A 21,241-nucleotide genomic window follows, 5' to 3' on the forward strand; every position below is an offset into this window, starting at 1 on the left:
ATACATTATTTTAGAGGTAGTAAATTGAAAATGTGAGAAAAATAAGGAAATAATGACTAGTTTGATTAAATTTCTTTGGAAGAAAGACTAATTTAATGGGGTTAACTGGAGAGTGTCCAGTAGCATTATATAACTGTGACTGTAATAAATTAATGAAAATAGTACAGTCTGGGGTAAGGGATGTTATCAATGATATAAAAGAAGGGGAGTGTACATGATAGCAAGAAACAGTTGTTGGGAATGTCTTACTATTAACAGTAACTCAGGGTTCAGTACAATAAGTAAAAAAATCACTGTGTGACTTTAGTGATAAATGCAAAGATGGCATTTGATAATGTTGCACATAAAATATTATGGAAAGTTATGGTTGAGAACAAGATTGTGGAGATTAATTTCTTCAGTATATGTTCAAAGTACAACTCTTCCTTTTGTAAGTGGGAAGGAAAGAATGTAACTAATGTGCAATAGAATTAAACAGGGATGCCCACTAAGTCTTTTGTTTGGTTCAATGGTGAATACAGTAACAAAGGAAATTATAGAGGAAACGGAAGACTCTGGATGGGAGATAAGTAATGCAGATCCAAGGATTTTAAGTTTTGCTTGCGACATAAGTAGGACATGTTGGCGAAACAAATCTGTCTCAGAAGATCCCCAAGCTCTGGAATAGACTTTCCATCCATGTGAAGCAGAGTCCATCTCTAATTCTGTTTAAGCATAACCTTGACCAGTGGATGGAAAATCGGAAATTCACCCTGGGGCTGGTACTCATGCCTCTGATAGACAGAGGCAGATAGTAACTATGCCCAAACTAACATACCCTCTAATAGCCTTTAGAAACCAACTAACATACCCCCTCCTAATAAACATGATACAATACACAAGGACACAATTGGGCTGGGTCGCATGACTAGGTTTATAAAGCCCCTGGTGATCGTTGTCCTAGTATATACCCATGAATCTATAATGCTGAGGTTTACTGTGGCAAGGCTGCAGGGTTTGACTCCTTTGCCAGTAGAAAGTCACTGTTTGTACATGATGTTGTTCACTGCACAGCAGAAGTTAGTGCATGTACAGGCACATCCATTTAGAATCCAAATTTCTCTATAAAATAACCTCAAATATTTCCTGACTATATTGTTGTGCTATGAGCACCTGGTTTGCACAGACAGAGAAACACTGCTCTGTAAGATTGCACTAAGATTGTAGTTCATATTCAAATAGCACCCAAGCAAATCTGCCATAAATGCCAATATTAACTTGTGATTTACACAGTGCAGCGCATTGCACTAACACTCTTCTTTTAAACATTGTATTTTCTAGTAAGTAGGTCTTAAGTAAACCTTCCTAGATCTCCCTAGTTTAACTCCCCTTGTAATCCACTGTGTAAACTTCTGAAACCATGGGTAAGCACTTTCTTTCAGTCTCTGCAGCCAGCTTGGTAGAAATGGGCATCCGGAAACAATGTAGCAATTGTTTCATGTTTACTGACAACTAGCTAATTCTTATGTAATCACACAGTGTGTGAGAGATCTAGTTATACATTATCCCTGGAGGAAGTACTTTATCATATAGCCACTACAATCACCAAAAAGGTTGTCAGAAACGTGCAACACCGCATTCTACCTACCACTTGCACTAAAGACCAAGCAAGTTGACTCACATTTACTGAGACATAATCTACCTCAACCTCAGAGGCCACCAAAATGGAGCTATAACAATAGGGATCCTCTGCAGCTTCACAAACATTCTACCAAAACATCTACCATGACACACATAGCTTCAACTCATGGTGTCTCAGCTCATAAGCCCATAAGGCAAACTTCCTCACAAACAAATGTTCTAGTCATAGGAGCTTTCTTCATGAGACATACAGCTGTTCAACTCACTAAGCTGAGCACGGAGTGGGTCATGGTCAGCCCCCTATCAGGAGCCAGGATCTGCCAGTTAACACGCACTCATGTCATTGAATTGCAAGTATCAGTCCAACTCTGTTATTGTACATGCAGATGTAAATAACTGGAAATATACGTCTATGGACTATATGAAGAGAGAGATTATGAAGCTCTCGGACTGTGTGTCCCAGGGTGGCTTGATCATAGCATTCTGCCTTCTCAAAGCATGATGCCACAATATGAGCAGAAGATAATTGACTGACAGTTGTCTTAATTGTTGGTGTTATTCAAACGGAGTACAATATTTGTCAGCATGGGAGGATATGGTTGACATACCTTGCTGCTTCAAGGGATGATCTTCACCTGTCCCCTTCAGGCCTTCAGATATTGGCTAAATCTTTGCCTACACTCATAGTGCCTTTTTTAGGCAATGCCAACCTTATAAACCTTCCAACATAGTATGACCTACCCAGGATAGTCTAAAGGTATTGCTGCTCAATGCCAGGAGTCTAAACAAAAAACTCCAGCCCTGCAAGCTCTCCTCATCCTGGAGAACACAGACATCTGTGAAGTTACCAAGACATGGTTTAAAGTATTAGCTAGCACCCCAGCAGCGTAAGGCTATAATGCATTCTGTACATTTAGACCAGCTGCTACACAGAAAAGGACAGAAGGTGGAGGAGTGTCAGTGTTCAGCAAAAACAGTCACACCTGAAGACTGGTCAAGCAGTATGACACACTTGAGCTTCTCTTTGTCCAACTCACCATAAGAAAAGTCCCATACCATGTTATTACAAGCAGTGTATATCCCCTTCTATGATCCAGGCCACCTATAATGGTTAACTAAACAAACTGGAGTCACTCAGCACTGAACACAACATTGTGTTGTTGGGAGACAAACTGCCCCACTATAAAATGGAAGTATACACAACTTCCAGTAGAGAGGTCCAGAGATGCATCACACAAATGCACTGGACCAGCTAGTCTGTACGTCCGCTAGGGATGCCAGCATCCTTGACCTGATCCTCCAAAATACAGAAAACATTTCAGACACTGTAACTAACACAGTTTGGTTTCACCAAAGGCAAATCATGCTTACTCAATTAGTGGACTTTTTTGAGAAAGACAAAGGCAAAATTGTTCTTACTCCATATCTTGACCTAGCCAAAACATTCAGTGCTATTCCCCCTTCAGGCATTGCTGACAAACTCACAAAACTAGAAGTAAATCCTGCCAAATGGCTCATAGATAAGACACAGGAAGTCAGGAAAGGGGACTTCACCTCCACGAAAATGTTAGTCACTTGTAGAGTCCCTCAGGGCTCGGTGCTGTGGCTGCGTCTTTTTGGCATCTACTTTGTGGAAGTCAAAGCTAATGTCAAAGGTTTCTGTTTGACCAAGTTTATGAATGACCACAATGTCAGTGCAATCATAGAAATCCTTAAGGATGTCAGTATCCTCCAAGAGGGGTTATTACAAACTAATTGGTGCTAGAGCCATTGTCTAAAACTGAATTCAAAAAATCTTTAATACTATCCTTTGGAAAGTTGGCCACCCTGAGGAATTACCACCTAGACAATTCACCACTAAGAGCAGACCAAGTGGTTCTGGAAGTGGGAAGATATGTGGACAGTGACTTGGCCTTTGACCATCATGTGTCAACTGTTGTAAGGAAATCATTCTACATTGTGCAACATATGCAATTGTGTGGCATCCAGATCCTTGAAAGTCATTGTCCTGTACTCAGCCCTCAACCGGCAAGTCATGGAGTACACTGCTCCCATTGGTACGTTCCTGTGCTCAACAACTGGAATGTGGACAGTGGTTCCTCACAAAAGGAATACAATGCATTAATTATATGGAATATGGAGATCTCCGCAAATCCTTATTATTAATCTCCTCCAGATGATTGAGAGGTGATCTGTGCATGGCTTAACAAGGCATCATCTGATCCAGTACTATTGGACTTGTTTACATCTGCAGGTCTGAAAATCTTAGAAATACCCGATTGAAGGACCTAAACATTGTTTGTAACATGGATAGATAGGCAAGTGGTTCAGACACTACCCCTAGTGTGGAACAGGCTTCTCATTCATGTGAAGCAGAGTTCATACCTTGCTCTATTCAAACATAGCCTTGGCCAGTGGATGGGGAAGTCGGAAATTTACATCTGGATAAACACTTATGCTGCTGTTGAATTGAGGCAGTTTGTAAATAAATACTCTACCACCTGTACTCAACTAGTTGCCCCTGGGTAACTGATCCTGTCATTTACAAATGGGAAAAACAAGACTAGGCTTAAAGCCTTCTAGGGTCATTAGCTGAGTAATTACCTATGAACCACTGTCTGATTAGTACAATTGTTTATTACACATCACTACATATCTCACATACAGTTTAGTTAATGCACCAAAAAGGCTAATAGAATAAGGGAAATCTTAAGGAGTAGGTATAAAAATGTGGGTCAGTATAACAGAAGAAAAACTAAAAGACTGAAAAGGGATATGGTTTTAAATGAGGCTTTTAGAAGGTTGAGGATGTGGAAATAGTGAAACCGGCTATGACAAGTAAAAAGCAATGCTAAAGAAACATAATGGTATTATGTTATGCAATGCAGAGCTGGAAATGTTGCAAGAAAATTTAAGCAAGGCAGATTATAAAAAAAAATACTTCACTGGAAGCACTTTCTTCTAATATCATTGCACATATGGATATCTGACAAGGTAGATGAGAAGTAGAAAAAGGATAACGGAATGTGCAATTTATGTGGCATGGAAGATGCATTAATTGAAGCATTTTAGAGTGTAACAACATTAGAGATTTTAGGGGGAATAAACAAAATATTTCAAAGTGATGTGAGCAAGTGTTTTTATATATGTTGTCAGAATTTGAAATGCTGTGCCCTGCCTAGTGTTTATTTTATTTATATTTGTTTTCCAGGTTAGAGTATTGATCTCCATGGACCTTTTTTCAGACTCGGGAGTGGTGTCTGGTTAAGTGACTTGCTCACAGTCACACAGGCAGTAAAGGCTGTTTGTTGATGTGTACATGTGTGTGTGTGTGTGTGTGTGTGTGTGTGTGTGTGAAGGGGCAATAGTTTTGAAGTGCTATTTGTACCCAAATGTACACTGGTTGCTGTCACTGGCCAGTGTGTGGGCCAGGCACATATTGAACTAGCTGCAGCTGTTTTTTTTTTTTCAGATGCATCCAGTGTTGCCCCCTTCCACTGCTGGTAATGCAGGACAGAATGTCTGTTGTGATTTTGCCCTTGATGGTTGCAGTTATATGTATATATACGGATTAGTGGCCCACTTGCATTTAGTATTGGCTGGAGATCATCTCAATCTGAAGTACTCTGCAATGTAACTGAGTGTCAACTTTGCAGTTTTGCTGTCACATGTGTGAACGTTATATGTGGTCACTGGTGAGCATGTGGAGAAAGCAGTTGTCTGTCTTAGACATGTTTGCCTGGTTGTGAGGCAGGGTGACTGCACAAACTGAATGTACTTTCACTGCCGTTTGTCACACAAGGCAGAAGTAGTTTTTTGCATCATGTGGCCCCTGTACTATTGTCATTAATTATCCACAGTAGCCAGGCATTTGTTCTAACTGCAGCTTGTTCAGCAGGTACAGTGCATAACTATGCCCATTACTAGTCTGCCAGTTTTATATATTTGTCAGAGTCACATAGGTATTAGATGCAACGTACATGACTAGGGACTGAAACATTGATAAGTTTTGTGTGTGTTGCAGCAATCTTAGGGTTTTTAACTGTTGATAGCTTTGTGTCTAGGTGCTACAGTGGGCATGAAGGTATGAACATTTATTTATTGGTCCCCTTGGACCTTATTTGTAACAGCCTGGCCCTCAGTGCCCCACCTCCTTGCCGGGTCTACCAGCCATCCTCCTACCACCTGGACTTACTCCAGTGTTGCTAGAGACAGTCATGTATCTTAAGGGCATCCTCAGGGCACGGCCATTTATGCTTCTGTTGCCCTACACACTTTCCCTGTCCCCCACACTCACTGGTTGCATCTGAGGACAGCTCCCCTCTTTGAACCATGTCTCCCCTTAAGGAGCATAATCTATTAGCACCCTCCTGCCCAAGACAGGCATGCCCATCCCTCTCTACCACTCCATCAATCAAGTGAGCTGCTAATTGAGCCCAGATCCGGCTGGGCCATTCTTAAGGCTTTATTTCTCTATACCACTGGAATGGCTATGGTGCGAACAGTTGTTATCCTTTTACTGTAAGCATTAAAGAGTAGTAGTGTAAGTGAGTCATCTGTCAATAAAAAGACAAAAGTCCCACAAATCATGCCTACTCAACTTGGTGGACTTCTTTGAGGTTGAAGATGAGGGTAAAAATGGTTCACACTGCCTACCTTGACCTGGCAAGGGATTTGACCCAATACCCCACTCGGGCATTGTTGACGAACTCAAGAGGTTAGGTACAAACTCAGTTGTCACCTGGTGGGTAGCCAACTGGCTCAGATAGGACCCAGGAAGTTAGAATTGGGGAGTCCACCTCTACAAAGAGGCCAGAGATAAGTAGAGGCCCTCAGGGATCAGTCCATGGACCGCTCCTTTTTGGCATTTACTTCTCAGAAGTCAAGGCCAATGTCAGTGGTCTCTGGCTGACTAAATTTGCAGATGATTGCAAATTAGAAGCTGTCATTGAATCCCACACTGACACAAATGTTTTGCAGGAAGGACTTACACAGACAAACAACTGGTGTCAGAGGCATGGACAAAAGCTAAATGCCAAGAAATGCATAATAGTATCCTTTGGAAAGTCATCCATCCCTGTTAACTTTCATAGTAAAAGCACACCCCTTAGAGTTGACCCAGTTGTTGGGGACTTAGGGATACACACAGATATATCACGTGACTACAGTAGTGAGGAAATCATTCTATGTTGTGCAACTTATAAACAAAGGTATGGCATCTAAGTCCAAGGAAGTCATTGTTCCACTGTATTCAGCATTCATCAGACCTATCATTGAGTACAGTGCCCCCTTTGGTATGTATCTAACCAGGCATATCCAACAATTAGAATGTCCGCAGAGGTTCCTCACTAAAAGAATACAGGCTGTAAGTAAAATGTCCTATGCAAACCACCTCAAGGCCCTATCCCTGTATTCTGTCTCCTACAGGCTTTTGAGGGGAGATCTATGCCTGGCATACAGGGCATTGTCAGACCCTACTCTGATGGACCTCTTGCATATCCACAAAACAAACAGCACCATTATTATACATTCTAAAGACTTAAACCTTGCCTGTGATATAAATAGGACCTGCTGGAGAGACAGGTACATATACCAGATACTACCCTGTCTATGGAGCAGGCTCTCCCCATCCATATGAAGCAGAGTTCCTCCCTAAACCAGTTCAAGTGCAACTTGGACAGTTGGATGGGGAACCGGAAATTCATCCCTGGTTTGGCACCAATGTCTCAGACATAGGCAACCTGTAAATGGTTCATCTCCCAGGCCCCTGCTTACACTTATCAAGGGTATCAGAACTTGTCAGAGATTTGGGATACATGGCTAGGCATAAAAAAGGCCCTTGTGGTCATTAGCCTAGTAAAAACCTATGAGTAATCCTTATTAGATACTTTGCTGTAGTGACTGCTGATAGAGCATGTTAACAATTACATTAATTCTACCATTTATGTAATATATTGGAAAAGTGTGAACTGCTGTCTGTTATATGATTCAAAGATTGATGTAGCTGGTTAGTTCTCATTATTAGGGTACCTGATATGTGCATTAAGACAATTAATATGTTGATATATGAATTAGAGTAGATATTTTTTTAATGATAATAAAAGGTGTATATTCTCTTACTGGAACTCTTGCTACTACAAAGACCAATGAGTGTATTTTTTGGTCTCTGTTTTTTCACTCTAAAATAAAGAAATATGTATTAAAAAATTAACTGTTTTGACAGCATAATGCTTTTTTACAGTATATCATACAGATTGTTTGAGGTGCATTCAGAAATCTATTTTCCATACATTCTTTCATATTATGGACTCATGAAACACAGTGGTTTACTGTCATGTTTTTGAGACAGACTGTTGAATTGTTGTGTCATCTACCCATGACTGTGAAAACTGACAGTGTCAAAATCCGGTAATGTCGAATAACAAATCGAATGAGATTTTGGGACAAGCGCTAACATGGGTCGAGATGGGGATGAGATTTGTACTTCTGCATTATCGGTGTTCGACATTGCCAGCGTTCAAGATTTGGACTTCTGCGAAGTGTGTTCGAATTAGTCCATCTTGACAATATGATAGTAAACCAAACACAATGCATATTTTGTTTTTTAAACAGAGTATGCTTCATCTTGTGTAGTAACTTAATATTTTAGTAACTGTAGTCACTTCATATAGTTAAGGTTTTCATGCCAACATTTATTTATTTCTGCTGATTTCTTTCTTGTCCCATTGTAAATATTTTGTGTGCGTAACTTTAGAGCTTGGTTAGTACTATAATTTAACCATCAAAATTCTATGATTATACTAGTATTCAGATTTCAGATTCATATTTCAGTGCATATCAGCTAAGGAGTATTACAAAATAAAATTAGAGGCCTGATAAAACAACAAATAAGAACATAATTAATATCTGTAAAGTAAACAAATGTAAAATGTTATGACAATGTGAAATGTATGATGGGGGCAACTAATCCCCAAAGCAAAGTTCAAAAAGGTATGACTGTAAGGATCTCTCAAAACCATTGAGAACCAGGTTGTCTTAAGCCATCTTGATCGGAGGCTTTAGAGACGGTGCCCCTGGAAAGCAAAGGAGACCTCACCAGAGGAGTCTAGCCAAAGCCTTTGAACTTCCACTAGGCCTAAGGTGGAAGATCACAATGCACAAGCAGACTGATCTCATTTAAGAAACTCCCTAATGTAAGGGGACCTAAGTTTAGGGTAAGAGACACCAGTATAAGAAATTTATAAACAATGCACAACCAAACTGGCAAGCTGTGCAAACTCCACAGTGCAGACATAATGATGGTGTTATCAGACAGCTCCCGTAAGTGGGTCTGTATTAGAACATTGAAATTTCAAAACTTCGAATGTTCTAATATCGAATCCTATTCAGCGAAAGCTGAAAACATCAAACATACAGAACAGCGAATTTTTTCCTAGGGAAAAAATTTGCTGTTCCAAAACACATGCACACAACACAAGCACACCAAACAAACAGCAATCACACACATACACCTAACCCTACACTAAACTATACACACACCACTAACTATCCACTTACCTTAACCCGAACCCTAACCCTAACCCTATGGTCCGTCACTGTCGCACACTCACCTCACCCTCACCCTAACCCTATCTCACCTACCCCGCCCTAACCCTCACATCCACACAATCACACACTTACCTGACCCGTGCCCTAACCCTAACTCACCTAACCCTCATGTCCACACAATCGCACACATACCTAACCCGCGCCCTAACCCTAACTCACCTAACCCACCCTAACCCATCACGTCCACACAATTGCACACATACCTAACCTGCACCTTAACTCTAACTAACCTAAGCCACACTCAATTGCACACTTACCTGAACCCAACCCGTAACTTTCCACCACACGCTGAAAATACTGAAGCAACAGAAATAGACAACCAAATTATTTCCGTAAGAAATAATTCGGTTTTCTGTTGCTTCGATATTTTCAGCTTTCACTGAATAAGGTTCGATATTAGAACATTCGAAGTTTTGAAACTGCGATGATCTAATATAGACCCCAATAAGTAGTCAGCCTGTAGAGATTTGTATCATGTCCAGATGGTCAGCATGAAAATCCAGCAGCAGGTACAGAGTATTACCGTAATCCAGACATGAAAATGGCAAAACATGCACTAAAAAGGTAAATCTTTTGGGGTAATAAGGTACTTAATTAGGGAGATATTCCTCAGATGACATGAGGACTTGACAACTGCAAACACCTGCCCCTTAAGGGTAAGATGATATTCAATTGTCATTCCTACATTCTGCACCCTCAACACAAATTCCAGTTTGTCATTATGTGAGAAATATTGGCAGACAAGATTAGAACAGGTGATTTACAGATGGTGACATGAATGACCATGGCAACCATTTTGGAGGCATTTCATAAAATTATCAATTTTCAAACTGTGGATGCTTCCAAGACCGAGGCAGGTTTGTTCAGGGTAGACATACAATTTTGAAGAAAGGTAAGGTGCAGCTGCATGTTTGTCAGTATAGCCATGATAGTTTAACCCTCTCCTTCAGTTGATATTGCCAGGTTAGCAACATATGCTCAATGAACAGTACCAGATGCAGAATTGAATCTGTCTGTACTCCAAATGTCAGAGAGAAAGTATTGACTGCAGACACATCCCTCTTGGATATAGTTAGAAAGATAGGAGGCAAACCATTGCCATACTACACCTGTGATACTGCAGGAACAATTCAACCAATCCAAAAGAATCAAATGAACCCTCCTTGTCAGATTCAGAAGACATGTCTAAGTTGAACAAGATGGTATAGCAGTAACAATGATTTCTAGGCACAAGGAGATTGTTGAGCACCCTAACAAGAACAGTCTTTCTGCTGTGTCTGGATCAGAATACAGGAATGTGTTCATTATGAATCCAGTTGCTCATGTACAGCCTTTTCAGGAGCCAAATAGAAGGTTTGAGATTGGTGTTTACTTATCATGCACATCAGCATCTGAGTCAGACTACAAATGGGAGTAACCCAAGCATCCTGTAATAAAAAAATAACTCCAATGGTAAGAGAGAGCTTAGTAATGTGTTAAAGGATGAGGTTCAGTAACTTCTAGTAGGATGTTCAAGCTTGGTTGGACAGGGGTCTAGTCCACAGGAAGTTAAATGCATTCTGGAAACAAAAATGGTAAACTTGTTGTAACTGGGAATATTAAAACGAAGCCAGTAACAAAACTGAAGATGCTCAACTGGACTACTGAGAGGCCCTATGAGCACATCAGGTCCAACACTGGACCTAATAGAGGCATGTTTAGCAGTGAAATACCAAGCAGTGAGTTCATATTCACCTGATGAAAAACTCTGCGATGTGGTAGGCAGGGGTTGCTATGTGTATACACTACCTCACAAGAGTACTACTGGTCGATCTGCCTCTGCTGAGGATTCCCAGAACAAAAAAGTGATTTCCTCTGTGTAACTTTGGCTTGATAGATGGAGTAATGCTCTTCCAGCAGAAGCTTTTCCACAAACAGGTAGGTACAGTGCTATCTGTAATCTAACCTTCAACTTCTCTTGCTTAAAGCATGGAGATCAAGATATTGTCATGGCTAGCATGGCACAAAATGGATAGAATATGCACATCATGAGCCCTGGCAGTCCACAAAACCTGTGAAGGCTGTATTGTAGACCTCAACAGCCTCATCAAGATCCATGGTACTGACATCCTGCAAAAGTTGAAATGTGAAATCAATGAAATTGATGTGTCATTGCTATTATTCCTATGCAACCGTTAGATCCTGCTATAGGGACACCACCAGAAAAGGAATTAGGCTGTGATCAGATGATGGGCTGCACTGTTACATTACTGAATGCAGTACTAAGCTGGAACACCAAGTCCAACATATGACAGGAAACCACTACATGAACAAACCCATCTTCCCTCAGTATTTATATAACTCTGGCAATTATTGCAGATCACTAAAACTCTGAGCTGTTAGTGAGCCATTTCTTCTGCCCAGGGTACAGGGTTTTATTCTTTCTACCTTATTTGCGTACTGTGTCACTGTGAGTAAGTCATAGAACTTGACAGTACTCCTGGGTTACCCTTGAAAGGGGACAGTTGCTTACAATGGGCTTTCCCAGTATGCAGATAGGTAGTTACACAAGAATTCTTTTAAAACAGTAGGTGATTCGTAGTCTACTCAAATGCTGAAGTTGCTTAGAATTAAGCATCTGGATAACCCAACATAAAGGAGACAAAAATCAGTAAACTCCTGAAGGAACAGTCTTGCCCTGCCTGGTGGTAGTAGAAAAATAAATATGTCACTTCAGCTGGAGCAAACTGTCCATAGGTCTTTTTCTATTGTCCACCAGGCAGTGCAAGGCTGATATCTATACCTCTCACCACAAGTGAACAGTAAATTATCTGGATATTACAATAGAAGGGCAAGAAGATGGTACACTTAAAACTAAAATATTTAGAAAAACAGGACAGCCAAGCTTTATGTTGCATGGAACTAGTTGTCACCCCCACACACACACACACACACACTCACTGTTTCTTACATTCCTTATGGGCAAATTGTCAGGGTTAAACGTTTGTGCAGTGACAGGAAGGAATGTGAGAAGGAAGTTCAAAATACAGCTAATATGTTTATAGAAAGGGGCTATAAGCCAGAGAAAGTATGTTTGGGGTATAATAAAGTAATCAACAAAAAAGTGAATAAAGTACAGAACATAATAATGCAGAAAAAGAATGTAGAGGAAAAAGAAAGTGAGTTATATTTTGTGTCTAAGTATACTAATTTTTCCTAACATTTTAGAGAAAATAGTTGGGTATTACTGATCTTATATACAGAAAGAAAAATCCTGCCTAAACATGTTAAACTTTGTTTTTCATACAAAAGAGGCAGGAGTCTTAAGGACATGTTAGTATATGGAAAATTTGAGAGACCAAAAAATATAGAAAATAATGTGAGATATGGAACTTTTCCATGTGACAATTGCACAGTATGCAAACAAATAGTTTTGAAAGCATTAATGGAAAAAAAAAATTGATAGAAGAGGCAGCTTCACTTGCAACAGTGAAAATAGTATGTATAGTTTAAAATGTCCTTGTGGATTATTTCATATTGGAGAGAGCAAGATAAGTTTTGTTGCAAGATTAAAAGAGCAAATAAGGAACATCAAGAAGCAGATTTCAGAGTCCTGTAGCTATGCACTTTAAGGAACGCCATAATGGAGACCCACAGGGGTTACAGGCAACTGTTTTGGAACAAGTAAATACTAGGTTTAGTACTGATTAAAAAAATAAGGAACATTTAATTTATTTTAAAATATGATACAATGTTTCCAAGAGGTTTGAATGAGGAATTCTCTTGGAAGCATTTAATGTTACAAGGTTAAAAAGAATATTAAAAGTTAACCTTTTTAGTTGGCTTTTTTAGTGAATTCTTAATTGGATGATTATTTAATTGATCAAATGCATGCATTTAAGTGTATGCTTACCAGCAGAAAGTTGTACTCTGAAAAGGCTTTTTTTGAAAGCCGAGGTGCCAGAGAAGTGTTACTTGCTATTAATGGTATAAGAGTTTGAAGTTTTGCTGTTAACTTTTACTGCAGAAGTTATTTTTTATTTTAATAAATCAGTTTGTGTACTAAATTGAGTGAATTCATCTGGCCTGGAACTTGTGGTGAGAGGTTTGGGTTGTTCTACAGTGTGGTGCTTCATTCGTGGTGTCCATACCTCTTTTTTTACTAGACTTCCACTGCCTGGTGGACAGTAGAAAAAAAGTATAGACAATTCGCTCCTGCTGCAGTGACATATTCAGAGGAAATGGTAGCACAGTTGAAACCATCTTCATTTCAGTGGTGGTAAGATAAAAGATGTTAACTCTACTACCAAGCTTATAGCACTGCATAACTGAAACCCTATGGGAATTATGGCTGCAAGAGTAGGTTTACACTTGGTATTCAGACAGGTTTTGGTAGTTCATAGGTTGGTACTAGGCTATCAGCCCTAGGGCCTATACAAGCCTAGCCATAACAATTCCCTGGCTATTTCTTCCCACACTATTTACTTCCCTGGACCCCTGTCTAGCAGGGTGACTGACGTGATCTCTGGGGTGAATTTCCTTTCTCCCATCCAGTCATCAAGGTTCCTTTTGAAGAGGGCCAAAGAGGTGCTCAGCTTGACATGTATGGGCAGTCTATTCCAGAGTCTGGGGAGTCTCTGGGTCAGGAACCTATCCCTCCAGCATGTTTTGTTTATTGTGATGACAAGGTTTAGATCCCTGAAGCGTGTGGCTCTGAGGGATTGGGATTTCTTTAAGTGTAGCATGTCCAACAGCTCTGGGTTTGACATGGCCTTGTATGTTAAGTAGAGATCGCCTTGGAGTAGACGATATGCGACAGAGTATAGCTGGAGTTTTTTAAGGCGGTCAGCATAGGGCATCTGCTTTAGGCCTGTGGTTCTTTTAGTGAGATATTTCTGTGGCCTTTCCAGTTGTTTCAGATGTCTTGAGAGGTACATACCAAATGGGGCGTTGTATTCTATAATGGGTCTAATGAGGGATGAGTACAGTAGAACAATGACCTCCTTTTTCCTGGATGAAAAGCCCTTAGTGATGAGGTGTGCCACATAGAAGGATTTCCTGACTGTTGTGGCAATGTTGTTATTGAAGGTGAGACCACTGTCCACCTGTGTCCCTAAGTCTCTTATCACACTTTCGGTGTTTAGTGTACTGCCACCTATGTGGCAATTCACGGGTGCATGTTTTTTTCCCAAAGGGGATAACTATACATTTCTTGGCAGTGAGCTTGAACCCATGGCTCTGGCACCAAGCATCTCTAAATGCCATATCAATGTCACAAAGTGTATTATAGTAACTGTTAATCTCAAATTTTTTAAAGCTCAGTCATGAATAAGAAGCTAATTTAAGTGCATCTATGTCTGTTACTGTCTGAGCCACTATTGTTCTCTGCTTCCCATAATTCTTCGTACTGCCTTTGATGTTTTAATTCTGTAACAGAGAAAAAAATTTCCCATTTCTTGAATACTTTTCAGTACTCCCTGAATTGTTCAGTATTTTGTTTATAAACATTGCTGTTAAATTCTTTTGTTGTAGACAATAACAAACCATAGCAAAGATTTTTTTTTCATTTTCATGCTTGAAACACGTAATTTCTTTTTAACAATAGTCATTCACTCCAATGATACATAAATTGCTCAATTCTTGCCTTCTCTTAAATTTCACTTCTCCTTCTGAACATTAGTTTTTGTGTATTATTCCCACAGATTCCATTTATTTCTATGTAGTTTGCTTCTTCTCTTTCTAAAGTTCCTGTCTCCATTTCTTTCTTTTCAGTATACAGTACTTCATTTGCAGTTGGGTTTGATTTTGATTTCCCATTTTCTAGTAATTGCTTTTTTGGCATACAATAGCAATAACCTTAGTAAGGCCTTACTGTGCCTTGACAATTCAGACCCTAGGTCCCTGCGCATAATAATTTCTTTAGTTACAGCCATTTACTCCCCCAACATTTCTGACAAAGTGATCTGTTATGAATTTTTTAAATCTGCCAACTCATTACTTTCCCCCCACAAAAATTCCTTATTACTTGTTTCTGTCTGTATCCCCCCCCCCCAACATATGCTATCTGCCTGAGGAAAGTTCCTCTGCAGTCTGCTTGGGGTATAAAAAATATTTACACAAATACTTCAAGCCAAAATTATAAATCTAGTGTTGTCCTTTGCATATTTTGGAGCCATACAGATGATCTCCCATTGTTCATATATTGCCTTTCCATTTTCTCTCTCTCTCTCTTCCCAAACTTTTCTAACCTCCTCTGATTAATTCTTATACTTATCATACAGTATACTGTACATTATCCCTTTTTTAACTGCAATGTCTGTTCTAGACTCAATCAAAAACTCCACCAGAACTGGTCTTTCACTTAGCACTTTCCTTTAACATTCTTCTTGCCTATACTCTGTTAGGGAAGGCAGTCTCTAACCTGAAGTCCAAATTTCTTTTTGACTTCCTTCTACTCTTTTTACCTTTCCTTCTCCATTTATTTGCTATCATAACCTTGGTTCCTTTGCTAATTTTCTACAGTAATTTCCTGCCCCTTTTCACCTCTTTACTTTATCCCTGGTTGCAGTTGTTCCTTTTTGTAAAATCTCCTTTCTCCATTTCAGTGTTGACTTAATTTATTGAAAACTTTTTTGCAGCTTTATGAATAGAATAATGTATATGTTTGCTGTTATTCTCCTTAAGGACCTACATGCAAAATACTTCAATATTTGAAGAGTTATGCGTAGTTTTATGTGTTAGTTTCAAGTTAATAGGTTTTAGGGGTGTATTTGTTTTTTTGCTTGAGGGCTTTCAATAAAACAAAAAGTTTTATAACGTGACGTAGGCTTAAATGGATATGTCATGAAACAGCTGCATAAAAGATTAACCTGATAAACATTAATGTATGCATGTAACACAAAAGCTAGAACTAGATACTTAACCAAAAAGCTGTTCCACATAAAAAGTGGGAATAATAACTTTTTAACATAATGATGCTTTCTGTATTATCTTTAAATGTTAATGGTCTCACATATACAAAAAAGTAAGAGTGGTGAACTATATTAACAATCTAGAGTGCATACAGGAGACACATATTGAAAGAACTGAACATGTGAATTTGATAAAGAAAGGTTTTCAGGGTGGTTATTCAGCAGAATACCTGGAAAAAAGGAAAAGGGGAGTACTTATATTAATTGCAAGAGGAGCTCCAATAGTGATAGAAGAGGATAAAAAAATGGTAGAGCTGTAGTACTAAGGGGCTACTGGCAAGCAAGGAGGATTACACTGGCATGTATTTACATTCCACCTAAAACTGCTATAATGGAGCTTAAGAAACTTCTGGGAGAAATAATCAGCTTTCAGCAAGGAGTATTACTTATAGATGGGGACAGGAATTTGATTTGCACTTGTGAAGATGTGTCTGGGAGCCCAGAAGGGAAGATACAACAAAGGAGGGTAGATTTGTGAAGAAATTTATGAAAATATTTGGTATGGAAGATGTAACTTCAGTAGTAAGCGTTCAGAGTGAATTTAGGTATTATTCCCCAAGATACAGAAATTGGGCTAGGCTAGACTGAACTTGCATTTCACAGGAACATTTGCATTTAATTGAACAATTTGATATGCATCCAATAACTATTTCAGATCATGCACCAATAATAACTAAACAAAAACACAGGGTAAAACTCCAGCTATTCTCTCATATCACCTGTTAAGAGGCGATCTCTGCTGGATTTACAAAGCCATGTCTGACCCAGCTCTGTTAGAAATGCTACATCTAAAGAAATCCCAATCCCTCCACACCACATGCTCTAGAGACCTCAACTTCATTACCACAATAAACAGAACATGCTGGAGGGACAGGTTCATAACCCATTAACTGCCCATGCTATGGAATAGACTTCCTATACATGTCAAGAAGAGCACCTCACTGGCCTTCTTCAAGAGCAATCTTGATGAGTGAATGGGAAATAGAAAATTCACCCCAGCAAATAAATTAAGGGACTTCAAAAATTCAAGGATATAACTGGTATGATAGTCAAGAAAAGCTGGCTCTATTTGCAAATGATATCATTTTATACCCGATAAAACCAGAAAAGGACATTTCAGTGTTGTGGAACATTTTGAGGCAGTTTCAAGATACAAAATTAATGAAGCTAAAACAAAGGCAATAGGTGTAAATTATGTAACCACACATGAATTGGTTCAGCAATATCCATATTTATAGGGTCATGGTAAAATGAAGTACTTAGGAGTATGGATTGAAATGATTCTGGTGTGGCAGCAAAGGATATGTGGGAAGCGATTAAACAAAAGATAATACAAAAACTGAGAAACTGGAAGCTTTGCTATATGGATACAGACAGCAAGCTACAAGCAGTTAAAATGTTTTTAGTCCCTCTACTTTTATACACAGGTCAGACACATTTTTATCAACCAGAGGAGAAGTTGTTGATAGCAGTTAATAAAGAGCTGAAAGATTTTATCTGGGAGAGGAAGATGAAAGAGTCAAGTTGGATGAGCTGATTCTTCAGTAGATCAAGGTGGTTTGGGATTATCCAGTTTGAAGGGATATTTCAGAACTACACAGTTAAGGCTCCTATACTTAGCACAAGCAGAAACCTATAATTCAAAGTGGGAAGGGATGATGGTGATGAAACAAGGAGGAAACTCGACAAACAAGGAGAGTCTGGGATTTTGAATGCAGATCCTTAAGAAGAGTAACGGTAACCATACAGAATATTGTGTTCATAAAGTAGCAGAAAGTATTCTAAGAACTATGCCAACACGGGAATGGAGAATGGAGATTCTCCTGATAGGGATGACTGCAATTCGGGATGTAGACAATAGTCAAGAGGGGCTGGAATTTATTAGAGAAAACTGGTAAAAGAACCAAGGTATTGGGGCAAATCATTAGAGAGGGAAAGGTAATAGAATGGGAATAGGCCAAGAATTTATTTGGACTGCAAGCTAGAGATTGCCTTCCCTATCAAGGTTGATATGTGAGTACAGGCAAAGAGAAAGAAATTGGTGGATCTTAAGCAAAAGTTTAGCACTGGTAGAGTTTTTAACAGAATCTCAAATAGAAGCTGCTGTTAAAAAGGAATAATTAGAGCATAAGAATATTGCATGATAACTATAAGAATAATTCGGAGGAGGTTAGAAAGGATTGCAAAGAGAAATTGGATATGAAATTTACAAAGAAGCAATGGGGGATATATGTATGTCTCCCAAATATGCAGCAAAATCTAGAAGATTTAGGATCTTTGCTTGGAAGTGTTTATATAGGTAGTTTTATACCCCAAGTAGACTCCAAAGAATTTTTCCTCGGGTTGACAGCAAATGTTGGAGGTGTGATAGGGAAGAAAGAGGTAATAGGGAAAAAAAGGACCAACATGCAAAATCATACTTTCTCCTTACTTCTCAACCCCCCCAAAACCCATTTCATCATCACTTCTTTACACTTTTCCACTTTAATCTATAACATTCTGTTTTTGTTATGTATGTTGACCTTAACTACATTGCTGTAAAGTATCCATTCAAATTAAGTAATCCAAAAGGACCGGCATACAAAATCTTCCACTCTCCTTACTTATCAAACCACCCCCATTTCATCATCATTCCTTTCCACTTTGATTCATAATCTTCTGTTTTGTGTTATGTGTATAGGCTCTGTTTGTGTTATGTATATAGGTTCATTTGTAAGTACTAGGCTATCGGCCCTAGGGCCTATACAAGCCTCGACAGACTAGTTCCCTGGCTTTCGCCACCCAAGAAAATTATTTTCCTGTGCCCCTATCGAGCAGAGCCACAGCAGTGATTCCCAGGGTGAATTTCCTATTACCCATCCAATTGTCAAGATTTCTCTTAGAGGAGCTTTGCTTGACATGAATGGGCAGCCTATTCCAGAGCAGGGGAAGTGTCTGAGACAGGAATCTATCCCTCTAGCATGTTCTGTTTATTGTGGTGACAAGGTTTAGGTCCCTGGAACGTGTGGCTCGGAAAGATTGGGATTTTTTTAAGTGTAGCATGTCCATCAGATCTGGATTAGACATGGCTTTGTATGTTAGGCAGAGGTCGCCTCAGCATAGGCGATATGTGATGGAATAGAGCTGGAGTTTTTTGAGACGGTCGGCGTATGGCATCTGTTTGATGCTGGTAATCCTTTTAGTGAGGTATTTCTGTGGCCTTTCTAGCTGTTGCAGATGTCTTGCGAGATACATGCCAAACGGGGCGTTGTACTCTATGATGGGTCTAATAAGGGATGAGTAGAGAGGAACGATGACCTTTCTTTTTCTGGAGGAGAAACCCCTTTGTGATGAGGTGTACCACGTAGAAGGATTTCCTGACTACTGTGGCGGCGTGATTATCAAAGGAGGGACTACTATCCATCTTTGTCCCAAGGTCTCTTACCACACTTTCGGTGTTTGGTAGGCTACTGCCTATGTGGTAGTTCATGGGTACAGTATTTTTCCCAAACAGGATGACAATGCACTTTTTGGCAATGAGCTTTAGGCCATGGCTTTGACACCAAGCATCAGTCTCAGTGACGCCTCTTTGTAGAATGTCCACATCCTTAGGTGAATTGATTACGGCTCCTAGTTTGCAGTCATCTGCGAATTTCATTAGCCAGAGACCAGCTGTATTAGCCTGGACTTCCGAGAAGTAGATACCAAACAGGAGAGGACCCAGGACCGAACCCTGTGGTACTCTGCTCGTCACTGGTCTGAAGTTGGATTTGGAGTCGGCTACTTTCACTGTGTGGGTTTTGTCAGTGAGCCAGTTGGCCACCCATCTTGTGACATAGGGATTTATGCCTAGTCCAGTGAGTTTATCTATAATACCAAAGTTGGGGATGGTGTTGAAAGCTTTGGCGAGGTCAAGTACCCTAGTCAACGGCTTTAGTGACTGCTTCGAAGAAATCAGTCAGGTTTAAGAGGCATGATCTACCCTTTACAATCCCAAATTGAGTGGGGTCCAGAGTTTAGAGGTTACCTATGTCTTTGTTTATAAGCTCTAGGATGATGCATCCAATGGCCTTGCAGACCAGGCCCATCAGGCTAATGGGGCGGTAGTTCCCAGTCTGTAGTGGCACCCTCTTTGTGGAGTGGGATAACTGTCGCTGTGTGCCACTCCTTAGGCACAAAGCCTGAAGTGAGGCTATGGTTGAACATGGTATGTAGGTGGGGTGCCAGTTCGTTCTGTAGTTTGTGCAGAACGCAGCCTGGGATGTTGTCCGGTCCCATAGATGCTGTGTTCTTGGCTTTGGAGAGTGCGGTGTTCACCTGTGTGGCCGTGATTTCAGGGGCTTTGCAATCATCCGGTATGGGGATGGACCCTTTGGGGGGTGATGGGGGGTGAAGTTAGCACTGAACCTGTCTGCCAGGATGTTAGCAGTATTAGTTGGTTTGGTAAGGTAAATGTAGTGCCATTGTGCTGTAGTTCAGAGCAGATCTGAGTGTTGCCATTGAGATTCTTGACATAGCTGTAGAAGGCTTTGTGGTTGTGTTTAGAATCCAAGGTGATTTTATTTTCGTAATTAGCTTTGGAGGATTTTGAGGGATCTCCACTTCTTGCTGAGACTGACCAGGGAGTTCCTGCAGTCATGGGATTTTACTCTTTTCTGCAACAGTTTCTTCCTTCTGTTGTAGAACTTGTTTATAGCAGGGGACCACCAGATTGGCTTCCTTTTTCAGGAGGATAGCATCTTGGTTCTGTTGCGGATGGCACGATCCATTCACTCGTGTGTGTGCTTATACAGTGCATTTGTATATGATTCACCAGTCATGCCACTATTTTCCATTCGTGTGGGTGTAATGAAGTTTGCCACTTCTGACTTAAGAAGCATGAAGTTGGCTTTGGAGAAGTGTTCTACTGTGGTTTCCTTAATTGGGAGGGGGATGTCTAGGGTGATTAGCTTGTGGTCAGACCTGACCAGCGAGGAGTTGACCTCTGGTGTGGAGCATTTCTTATCCATATTGGTACTGACCAGGTCAAGGATGTTGCTATTCCTGGTAGGAGTATGGACAAGCTAGTCCAGGGCGTTGGAATT

At 40.0% G+C, this 21,241-nt stretch overlaps 1 protein-coding gene across 1 annotated transcript in view; it reads left to right on the forward strand.

Annotated features, from left to right (window-relative positions):
* The window catches only part of KMT2C (lysine methyltransferase 2C), a gene marked incomplete in the record, with an annotated part of 4,117,755 nt that overhangs the window by 3,295,755 nt on the left and 800,759 nt on the right, over nucleotides 1–21,241 (forward strand).

This window comes from Protopterus annectens, chromosome 3.part1, assembly GCF_019279795.1.
Source record: "Protopterus annectens isolate FY-2018-M chromosome 3.part1, PAN1.0, whole genome shotgun sequence".
Taxonomy (NCBI): domain Eukaryota; kingdom Metazoa; phylum Chordata; order Ceratodontiformes; family Protopteridae; genus Protopterus; species Protopterus annectens.